Here is a 9,841-nt window from a genome sequence, read left to right as displayed (position 1 = left end):
GGGTCTCAATGCCACGCCTGGCTCTTCAGCCCAGAGCCTCAGTGCTGGGAAGAGAAGCCCACATAACATCCGGCTGTGAAAATCAGCAGGGATTCCATCACCCAGGTGAGATGGTAGGCTGCAGGAAAGCCAGCGACTCTCTTAAAGGGACAGCATTCAAACTCTGTATTTTTCTGAAGCTGGAAACGGGGAGAGACAGTCAGACAGACTCCCGCATGCGCCCGACTGGGATCCACCCGGCACGCCCACCAGGGGCGACGCTCTGCCCACCAAGAGGTGATGCTCTGCCCCTCCGGGGCGTTGCTCTGCCGTGACCAGAGCCACTCTAGTGCCTGGGGCAGAGGCCAAGGAGCCATCCCCAGCGCCCGGGCCATCTTTGCTCCAATGGAGCCTTGGCTGCAGGAGGGGAAGAGAGAGACAGAGAGGAAGGAGAGGGGGTGGAGAAGCAAATGGGCGCTTCTCCTATGTGCCCTGGCCGGGAATCGAACCCGGGTCCCCCGCACGCCAGGCTGACGCTCTACCGCTGAGCCAACCGGCCAGAGCAGCATTCAAACTCTGGCTTGCCAGTCCTCACCCTGTGCTTTGGCAGAGGATGGAGGATCAGAGGGCGCTGAAGACAGACAAGGAGAAACTGAGTTGTGAGGCTTTGGAGAGAGGGCTGGAGGGACAGTCGAGAATGTTCCTGTGCTGATTCCTTCTCCGTCACCACCTGGGGAAGCCATCTTTCCCTGGTCGGATACTCTCCTCACACGGCATCAGTCTGGGGAGACACACCGCCCCCAATCTGACTGCTCCCAGAGGTCTCACTCTATCTACTGTACCTTGACCACAGCTCTGGGCTCTGCCGATGGCTGCCAACCTGGACACGTGGCGATCTTTCTTAAAGTGCTCCTGAGGAATTCCAGGCAAGTGGTGGGGAGGCCGGAGGCACCCAGAGGAAAACCCACATTGTCTGGCTTTAACGTGAGGGTTGTTTTCCTAGAATTCCCAACCAGGGTCACCATTCTTGTTTTGGGCCAACCCCCACTTCCACAATATCAGCTTGGAGAGCTGCCTGAGCTCCACCCTGGTGACTCCCTGGGGCCCTGTCCGACTGAACTTGCACACAGCTTTCTTGAAAAGCTTTCGAGGAATTCCAGGCAAGCTCGGAGGGGAGGAGGGCGTTGCTGTGAGAGACACCCGGGGAGAGGCTGCATTGGGCAGCTCTAGGATGAGAGCCATCCCCCGCTGCGTGCCAGATGGACGCCAGCCGCCCTGCCGAGCGTTCTCTTTGCACACCCGCGTCTCAATCTGCTTCAGCCTCACCAGCTCTACCGGCTCCATCCGGGTGACTGCCTGACCTCCCCACACAGCAACGGGCCACAGGCCCCAAACGAGTGGTGACTCGCCTTCGTGTGACCTGAGGCTTCTGCTGAGAGGAGGCAAGCAATGTCATGGAGACGCTGTTGAACACAGTGGTCACAAAGGTGCTCAAGGAACTTAGGAGAAGAGTGAATAAACTCCACGAGGACTTTCACAGAGAGATGGTCAACATCCAAACGAACCCGTCGGAAATGAAGAATGCAGTATCTGCAATGCAGAACACGTGAGAAGGCATCCATAGCAAATTAGATGAAGCAGAGGATGAAATAAACCATTTGGGAGGAAAGGTAGCAAAAAACCCCCAAGTGGAACAGCAGAAGGAAGAAAAAGAAAAAGTGAGCAGACTTTAAGGGAACTCTAGGACAACACCAAGTATCACAACATTTGCATCATCACGGTACCAGAAGGAGAGAGGGAACAAGTGACGGAGCACCTGTTTGAGGAAATGAAGTCTAAAAGGTTCTCTAATCTGGTGAAAGAAAAATACACACCAGTGCAGAAAGTGCAGAAGTCCCAAACAATACAAACCCAAAGAAGTCCACACTAAGACACACCATAAATAAAACACCAAAGGATAAAGGTAGAGAAAGAATCTTAAAAAGAGTAAGAAGCTCTCCTTTAAGAAAAAGAAACAAATAAAGCATTCTAAAGATGAAAAATAAAATGGCAATAACTATGTAGCTATTGATAATCACTTTATTTTTATTATTATTATTTTTTACAGAGACAGAGAGAGAGTCAGAGAGAGGGATAGATAGGGACAGAGAGACAGGAATGGAGAGAGATGAGAAGCATCAATCATTAGTTTTTTGTTGTGACACCTTAGTAGTTCATTGATTGCTTTCTCATATGTGCTTTGACCGTGGGGCTACAACAGACCAAGTAACCCCTTGCTGGAGCCAGCGATCTTGGGTCCAAGCTGGTGAGCTTTGCTCAAACCAGATGAGCCCACGCTCAAGCTGGCGACCTTGGGGTCTTGAACCTGGGTCCTCCGCATCCCAGTCCGATGCTCTATCCACTGTGCTATCGCCTGGTCAGGCTGATAATCACTTTAAATGTAAATGAATTCAATGTCCCAATGAAAAGCTGTAGGGTATCTGGTATTTTTTATAAATTAAAAAAAAACCACAAGACCCATATATATATATGTTGTTTACAAGATACCCAATTCAGATAAAAAGACACAGACTGAAAGTGAAGGGGTGGAAAAGCAAGTGGAAATTAAAAAAATAAAACTGGGATGGCAATACTTTTATAGACAAAATAGACTTTAAAATAAAGGTGATAACAAGAGACAAAGGGAGACATTTTATAATGATAAAGAGATAAATCCAACAAGAGGATATAACTTTGGAAACATTTATGCACCCATCATAGGAGCACCTAAATATATAAAGCAAATATTGATGGTCATAAAGGGAGAGATGAACAGTAATAAAGTCAAAGTAGAAGATTTACCACCCCCTTGACATCAATGGATAGATCTTCCAGACAGAAAATCAACAAAAAAACAGTGGCCTTAAATTACACGTTAGACCAGATGGATTTTACTGATATTTTCAGAGCATTTCACCCCAAAGCAGCAGAGTATACATTTTTTTCCAATTACACATAGAACATTTTTCAGGAGAGACCGCATGTTAGGCTGCAAAGCAAGTCTCAATAAATTCAAAAAGATTGAGATGATTTCAAACATCATTTTGACCACTATGGTATGAAACTAAAAGTAAATTATAAGAAAAAAAAACCCTGAAAGCACACACACAAAGGGTCAGTAGCTTGTGACTAAATAATAAATGGGTTAATAAGATCAAGGAAGACATCAAAAGATTCCTTGAAACAAATGAAAATGAAAACACAACAACCTTAAATCTGCGAGACACAGTGAAAGCAGTCCTATGAGGAATACTCATAGCAATACAGGCATCCCTCAAGACAAGAAAAACTCAAATAAGCAATCTAAACTTACACCTATGTGAACTAGAAAACAAACAAACAAACAACAAAGATAGCCCAAAGTGAGCAAAAGAGGGGAAATCATGAAGATCAGAGCAGAAATAAATGAAATAAAGGCCACTAAAACACTACAGAAAATGAATAAAACCAATAGCTGGTTCTTTGAAAAGATAATAAAGATTAATCTTTAACCAGATTCATCATGAAAAAAAAGAGACAGGACCCAAATAAATAAAATCAGAAATGAAAGAGAAGTGACAACTGACAACATGAAAATAAAAAGGATTATAAGGGAATAATGTGAACATTATATGCCGACAAATTAGAAAATCTGGAAGAAATGGATACATTCCTAGAAACATACAATTTTCAAAAACTGAATTAAGAAGAAACAAATATCTGAACAGATTGATTACAAAATCAAATCAGTAAATAAGTCTTCCAGCAAATGTAAGTCCTGGACTGGATATCTTCACAGGTAGATTTTACCAAGTGTTCATATAAGAATTAATAACTATCCTTCTCAAACTATTCCAAAAAATTCAAATGAGGGGAAGACTCCAAACTCGTTTTATGAAGCCTGCAATATTCCTAATTGCAAAACCAGATAAAAGGATTCCAAATGAAGAAAATTGCAGGCCAATATCTCTAATGAACAGAAATGCAAAAATTCTCAACAAAAATATAGCGATCTGAATTCAGCAATACATTAAAAAGATCTTACGCCATGATTAAGTGGGATTTATTCCTGGGATGCAAGGTTGGTTCAATATCCACAAGCTAATGAACATAATATACCACATGAACAAAATGAAGGACAAAAATCGTATGATCATATCAATTGATGGAAAAAGTTCTTGACAAAACCCACTTATGGATCGTGTCTGTACTCTTCCTGGCTTCATCCTGCAGGTGATGAGCATCATCTCCACTCATATTTTGTTGGTGATCTTTTATTTTCCCATGCTAATTTCTTACCTTACTTGAAATCCCTTCCTCTCTCTTTTGAATTTCTTCCTTCTTCTCATTAGCTGATGTAACACTAAATTTCTGTTCATTTCTTATTTAAAAGTTTTTAGTTCCTATGTTTTCTTCTATGCAATTTACTGTTTCAGATCTTATAATTAGGTCTTTGATCCATTTTGAGTTAATTTTTGTGCAGGGGGACAAACTATAGTCAAGTTTCATTCTTTTGCATGTGGCTTAACAATTTTCCCAGCATCATTTATTGAAGAGGCTTTCTTTTTTCCATTATGTGTTTTTTGGCTCCTTTTTCAAAGATTATTTGTCCATACATATGTGGTGTTATTTCTGGGCTCTCGATTTTATTCCATTGGTCTATATGTCTGTTTTTCTGCCAATACCATGCCATTTTGATTATTGTGGCTTTGTAGTATAATTTGAAGTCAGGTAGTATAATACCTCTGGTTTCATTCTATTTCTTCAGGATTGTTTTGGCTATTTGCAGTTTTTTATTGTTCCATACAAACTTGGTGATTTTTTGTTTTATTTCTTTAAAAGATGACATTGGGATTTTGATGGGGATTGCATTAAATTTATATTTTGCTCTGGGTAATATGGCCATTTTAACTATGTTGATTCTTCCAATCCATAAACATGGAATATTTTTCCATTTTATTGTGTCTTTTTCAATTTCTTTCAATAACTCTTTGTAGTTTTCAGTATATAGGTCCTTCATATCCTTTGTTAAGTTTATTCCTAGGTATTTTTTGTTGTTGTTGTTGCAATTGTAAAGGGAATTATTTTTTTGAGTTCATTTTCTGAGGTTTCATTGTTCATGTATAGAAAAGCAATAAACTTTGTATATTGATTTTGTATCCTGTGACTTTACTGTATTGGTTTATTGTTTCTAATAGTTTTTTGGTGGAGTCTTTAGGTTTTCTATTTACAGGATCATGTCATCTTCAAAAAGTGATACTAGCCTGACCTGTGGTGGCGCAGTGGATAAAGCGTCGACCTGGAAATGCTGAGGTCGCTGGTTCGAAACCCTGGGCTTGCCTGATCAAGGCACATATGGGAGTTGATGCTTCCTGCTCCTCCCCCTTCTCTCTCTCTGTTTCTCTCTCTCTCCCTCTCTCTCTCCTTTCTAAAATGAATAAATAAAATAAAAATAAATATTTAAAAAACAAACAAACAAACAAAAAAAACCACAAAAAGTGATACTTTTACTTTTTCTTTCCCAATCTAGATGCCTTTTATTTCTTTCTCTTGCCTGATTGCTCTGGTAAAACTTCCAGAGCTATGCTAAATAAGAGTGGAGAGCCTGACCTGTGGTGGCGCAGTGGATAAAGTGTTGACCTGGAAATGCTGAGGTCGCCGGTTTGAAACCCTGGGCTTGCCTGGTCAAGGCACATATGGGAGTTGATGCTTCCAGCTCCTCCCCCCTTCTCTCTCTCTGTCTCTCTCTCCCTCTTTGTCTCCTTCTCTCCCTCTCTCTCTCCTCTCTAAAAATGAATAAATTAAAATCAATAAATAAAAAAAAATAAGAGTGGAGAGAGTGGGTAACCTTGTCTTGTTCCTGATTTTAGAGGAAAAGCCTTCATTTTTTTTAACCATTTAGTATGATATTGGCTGATGGTTTGTTATATATAGCCTTTATTATATTAAGGTACTTTCCTTTCATTCCAATTTTATTGAGTGTTTTAAACATAAAGGGATGTTGTATCTGATCAAATGCCTTTTCTGCATCTATGGATAGGATCATATGACTTGTTCTTTGTTTTGTTGATGTGGTATATTATGTCAATTGATTTACATATGTTGAACCATTCTTGTGCTCCTGGAATGAATCTCACTTGATCATGGTGTATTATTTTTTAATGTGTTGTTGTATTCGGTTTGCTAGTATTTTGTTTAGGATTTTTGCATCTGTATTCATTAGAGATATTGGTCTGTAGTTTTCTTATTTTGTGTTGTCCTTGCCATGTTTTGGTATGAGGGTTATGTTGGCTTCATAAAATGTGTTATGGAATATTGCTTCTTCTATATTTTTGGAAGACTTTGAGAAGGAAAGGTTCCACATCTTCTTTGAATGTTTGGTAGAATTCACTAGTGTAGCCATCTGGTCCTGGGCTTTTATGTTTGGGGAGGGTTTTGATAGTTGCTTCTATTTCCTCCCTGCTTATGGGTCTATTTAAGTTTTCCACTTCTTTGTGACTCAGTCTAGGAAGATTGTATAGTTCTAGGAATTTATCTATTTGCTGTAGGTTGTTGAATTTGGTGGCATATAATCTTTCATACTATTCTACTATGATCCTTTGTATGTGTATGATGTCTGTGGTAATTTCTCCTCTTTCATTTTGGATTTTGTATATAGGAATCTTTCCTCTTTTTTCCTTAGTGAGTCTAGCTAGTGGTTTGTCAATTTTATTGATCTTTTTAAAGAACCAGCTCTTTGTTGTATTATTTTTCTATAGTGTTTTTGTTCTCTGTTTTATTTAGTTCTGCCCTAATTTTTACTATTTCCTCTCTTCTGCTGACTTTGGGTTGCCTTTGTTCTTCTCTCTCTAGTTCCTGAAGATGTAATGTTAGGTTGTTCACTTGGGATCTGTCTTGTTTCTTGATATAAGCCTGTAATGATATAAACTTCCCTCTTATTACTATTTTCACTGCATCCTAGATATTTTGATATATCATGTTGTCATTTTCATTTGTATGTATATATCCTTTTTTGTGTGTGACAGAGACAGAGAGAAGGAAAGATAGGGACAGACAGACAGGAAGGGAGAGATGAAAAGCATCAGTTCTTCATTGCGGCTCTTTGTTGCAGCTCCTTAGTTGTTCATTGATTGTTTTCTCATATGTGTCTTGACTGAGGTGCTACAGCAGAGCGAGTGACCCCTTGCTTAAGTCAGTGACCTTGGGCTCATGCCAGCGACCTTGGGCTTCAAGCCGTGACCTTTGGGCTCAAGCCAGCGACTATGGGGTCATGCCTATGATTCCCATGCTCAAGCCTGCAACTCCACATTCAAGCTGGTGAGCCTGTGCTTGAGCCAGATGAGCCTGCACTCAAGCCAGTGACCTCGGGGTTTCGAACCTGGGTCCTCTGCATCCCAGTCCGACGCTCTATCCACTGTGCCACCACCTGGTCAGGCTGTATGTGTCTTGTGATCTCTGCTCTCTTTCTTCTTTGACCCAGTCATTTTTTAGATGTGTGTTGTTTAATTGCCACATTTTTGTGGTTTTTTTAATTTCCTTTTTGAAGTTGAATTCTAATTTCAAAACAGTATGGTCAGAAAGTATTCTACAATGAAATAAACTACAATGAGCCACCACCTCATACCTGTTAGACTGGCTATTATCAACAAGACAAGAAATAGCAAGTGTTGGAGAGGCTGTGGAGAAAAAGAAATCCTCATTTATTGTTGGTGGGAATGCAAATTAGTGCAACCATTATGGAAGAAAGTATGGTGGTTCCTCAAAAAAAATAAGAATAGAATTACCATATGACCCGGCAATCCCTCTACTGGGTATATACCTCCAAAACTCAAAATCATTGGTATGTAAAGACACACATACCCCATGTTCATCACAACATTATTCACAGTGCTCAAGACATGGAAACAACCAAATAGAGGATTAGATAAAGAAGAGGTGGTACATATACACAATGGAAAACTACTCAGCCATAAGAAATGATGACATAGTGATATTTACAACAACATGCATGGACCTTGAGAACATTATACTGAGTGAAATAAATAAATCAGAAAAAGCTAAGAACTGTATGATTTCACACATAGGTGGGATATAAAACCGAGACTCATGGACATAGATAAAAGTGAAGTGGTTACCAGGGGGAGGGGAATATGGGGGAGAGAGTGGGGGGAGAGAGTCAAGAGGGACAAATATAGAGTGACAGAAAATGATTAGACTTTGGGTGATGGGCTCACAGGACAATCAACAGTTCATATGCTATAGAAATGTTTACCTGAAACCTATGTACACTTTGTGATCAATGTCACCCTGCTAAATTTAATTTTCTAAATAAAATTGAAAAAAATTTTGTTATCTCTTTTTTCTTACCCCTGGCTTTATTTAGAATGTTTCATTCCATAAGCCAAAATACCTATTAAATTATGTACTTATGAAAACATAGGTCAGTTACCTTCTTTGTCCTTGTTCTTTTTTTTTTTCCAAAATTTTTAAGTTTATTTATTCATTTTAGAGAGGAGAGGGAGAGACAGAGAGAGAGAGAGAGAGAAAGAGAGAGAGAGAGAGGAGAGACAGAGAGAGAGAAGGGGGGAGGAGCTGGAAGCATCAACTCCCATATGTGCCTTGACCAGGCAAGCCCAGGGTTTCGAACCGGTGACCTCAGCACTTCCAGGTCGACGCTTTATCCCACTGCGCCACCACAGGTCAGGCTCAGTTACCTTCTTGAGAGGAATTTTGAGGTCAACTTTTACATAAACTAATTTTTTTTCTTGATATAAAAAATGACAACACTGAGGATCAGAAAGGGAGAGTGACTTACCCACGGCCACACAGGATTTGTCTCTGATTTCCTCTCTATGCCTATAGAGAAGCTAGATCCTTCATCGGGTACCCCCTCCCTCTCTGTGCTCTCTACCGTTCATACCCTCTGCCTGGCTTTCTTTTAATCTTGTGCAGGTCAGCTCTGCATGTGAAGAAGTCAACACCTTGGTGAGAATCATTAATTTTCACAAGCTTTTATTCCAGGGACTCTAAAGATAATTGCTAAAAATAGGTGCATTGCTTGCAAAGCACAGTTAAAATCAAGTCACTTGGTGGCCAGGCCTCCCAGAGGTGTGAGGGTGTGCTGAGGTTGTAGGTGACTCCGCTGAGGCGGCACATTTTCCCTGCAGACGGAATGCAGTACCTAACGTCTCAGAGGCAACCTTTGGGCTCAGAGCGGGGCCGGGGTGGGCGGGGGCGTATAGGTGCCTGGAGATGCCCAGGTAGGCCTGGGATGATTGGCATTTCTAAAGCCCACAGATATGTTCCCTGCAGATGAAGCCTGCTAACAATGTTGGTAAAATCCTTTGGCACCTGGAGGAAGCATCCCAACGAAACATCGGTTCAAAGTTGAAAAGAAATTAGCAGCAGGTGGTAAGCGGGTGCAGTTCCTATTTCCTCTGTCCCCACTTCCGTCCGGAGATGAAGGTAGTTCTGTTCATGTTTCTGCTTTCAAAGCACTGCGGGGAGGAAGCTGATGTGTTTGGGCAAAGCTTGGCTTACCTCCTGGTTGGGCAAATCAGTGGGCACGCTGACCTCTCCCCTCCTTCGTGTGTGTGTGTGTGTGTGTGTGTGTGTGTACATGTGTGTGAGTGTGTCTCCCTCCCTCCCGCCCCCTCTGTTCCTCCTTCTCTGTCTCTCTCCCTTGCCTCTCTTGGACCTCTCTGCTCCCAGGGACAAGGGTCAGTCTTTCTGTCAGATGCTCCTCCGTACTTGTTTGAGCTTCCAGTCTGTGACGGTGGGTGATTTGGGATCACGTGGAGACGTCTCCAAGAGCAGATTTGTGAGGGAGCCACGCAAGGTCCTC

The sequence above is a fragment of the Saccopteryx leptura genome, chromosome 4, assembly GCF_036850995.1.
Source record: "Saccopteryx leptura isolate mSacLep1 chromosome 4, mSacLep1_pri_phased_curated, whole genome shotgun sequence".
NCBI classification, from domain to species: domain Eukaryota; kingdom Metazoa; phylum Chordata; class Mammalia; order Chiroptera; family Emballonuridae; genus Saccopteryx; species Saccopteryx leptura.
The sequence above is the reverse complement of the archived record's forward strand: the minus strand, read 5'-3'. Positions refer to the sequence as shown.